General features: G+C 48.6%; 1 long non-coding RNA gene across 1 annotated transcript; it reads left to right on the forward strand.

The window, feature by feature from the left end:
• The first annotated feature begins 359 nt into the window (after positions 1 to 359).
• On the forward strand, positions 360 to 875 carry LOC132386995 (uncharacterized). Its single transcript, XR_009509732.1, has 3 exons — positions 360 to 390; positions 485 to 571; positions 719 to 875. It is a non-coding gene; the product is annotated as an uncharacterized LOC132386995 (long non-coding RNA).
• Positions 876 to 2,243: the final 1,368 nt, after the last annotated feature.

Consider the following 2,243-nt stretch of genomic DNA (forward strand, 5'->3'; position numbering starts at 1 on the left):
GTGGCCCTCAGTTTAAACCCACCTCTTCCAAGCAATCTTTTTCTGCATCCTCTCGTCTTATAGGATTAACTTTTCCCATCCTCCTTCCTCCTGTGGGATCTCTCTTCCCATCGAGTTTTCCTCAGTTGCGGGCTCTTCCACCATTCTCATCGACAGTCTCCCAATCATAAATTTTCCTCACTGTGGGACTTTCTTCCATCATTCATCCCTGCCCCTTCTGATGCTCTCAGGCCAATAACACTTTTCTAACTGCCAGAAATGAGACAGAATATGTGTATTTTACAGGGTCACACCAACAGATTAAATTACTGATATTCGGTGAATACCCTGGAGCTGGGCAGAGAGGGATGTTGACAGTGATGGGAACACCGATCAGTGATTTACTGAAGGGTATCGTGGTTCCTGAAATACCTGATTAAGAGTAATTCCCTCAGACCCTCATCAATTCATCCATTTGTTCAGCAATCTGTCTGTTTGTGTTTAGACTTGCGGGGAATGAACTGGGAGATTCAGGAGTGAAACTGGTTTCTGCGGCTCTGAGGAACCCGGAGTGTAAAATACAGAAACTGGGGTAAGTACCAGTCTGTGGGAGATTGTGTTTACAGTCACTGGGTGTCTGACACTGAACATTAATGTGATCAGTAATTGAGATATAGATAAACTCTGGGAATTTGTACTACCTCCTCTCTCAGTGTCCTTCACCTTCTCTCATCTACAGGTTGGACAATGTCGATCTCACAGTTTCTGGCGCCGAGAATCTTGCCTCCGCTCTCGGAACAAACCGATCACTGATGGATCTGAACATGGATCGTAATAAACTGGGAGATTCAGGAGTGAAACTGGTGTCTGTGGCTCTGAGGAACCCGGAGTGTAAAATACAGAAACTGTGGTAAATACCAGACTGTGGGAGATTGTGTTTACAGTCACTGGGTGTCTGACACTGAACACTAATGTGATCAGTAATTGTGTTACTGATAAACACTGGGGATTTGTACCATCTCCTGTCTCTCTGTGTCCTTCACCCTCACTCTCTCTCATCTCCAGGCTGTACAATGTCGGTCCCAGGGATTCTGGCGCCGAGCATCTCGCTTCCGCTCTCATTACAAACCCATCACTGACGGAGCTGGACCTGGGATTAAACTCACTGACAGACCGATCTGTCCCCGCTCTCCGCCGCCTCATATTGACCCTCCCGAGTCTGGAGCGGATCTGGTGAGTGTTTGTGTTAATGTTCAATGTGATAAAATATCAGCGGATCCGCGGGTTTTCTGGTGATATTTGTCTGTGAGTGTTGTTGAAACATTAACCCCGGTCCCCTGTTACTGACACTGTTGTGTAATCTGTTTATTTCATCTTTATTCTCCCATCTGTTTCAGGCTGCACTGGAATCGGTTCAGTCCAACAGGAGAGAGGGAACTGAGATCCCTGCAGGAACCCAGACCAGGACTGAGAGTGGAGTTGTGAAGATCTGAATGTGTGAACATCCCTGCTCGCTGGATGAGGACATGTTGGCCGATTTCCTGCAAAACACGTTTAATTTCTAACTGTTCTAACAGATCCTGGCTTCAGCCGAGCTCTCTGTGATCTCAGAGGCGGTGCCGCAGTGACATGATTCCGCGTCCTATCCAGTTCACACATTCCTTAATTTGCATTTGTCATGATGAAATCAATAAACTGCTGTAACTTCCTGCGTTGGTGTCGGACCTGAGTCTCACTAGGGGAGAAAGAGTGACCTGGGGTTACTGCTGCCCCCCGCACTCGGTGAACTGCAATAATGGTTCTGAGCTCCTCACACTGGTACAGCAGCGTCTCAGAGACTAGGCGCCCACAGACAGTTAACATCTACTGTAATGTCAAACGTGATTTCACTGAGGTCCCAAGTACGAATGGGATGCGGGATGGAATACCGGCATTCAGCACAGGGTGAACCCATCACACACTCCGGGGGTCAGACACAGAGTGAAGCTCCCTCCACACCGTCCCATCACACCACAGGGAACCACACACACATTGAAACACACACACACACACACACACACACACACACACACACACACACACACACACACACACACACACACACACACACAGAACCACACACACACTCAATGAAGTGGTACAGCTGCGCCTCAGTTCCAGGCTGAAATTGTCCAGTCCCCAGGATCTCTTCAGTCCCCATCCCCATCAAGGCTGACCACCGCTTCCTCGCACCCGAGATACACCCACTCTCCGGACCCCAACCT

The sequence above is a fragment of the Hypanus sabinus genome, unplaced genomic scaffold (assembly GCF_030144855.1).
Source record: "Hypanus sabinus isolate sHypSab1 unplaced genomic scaffold, sHypSab1.hap1 scaffold_1458, whole genome shotgun sequence".
In the NCBI taxonomy this organism is placed as follows: Eukaryota; Metazoa; Chordata; class Chondrichthyes; order Myliobatiformes; family Dasyatidae; genus Hypanus; species Hypanus sabinus.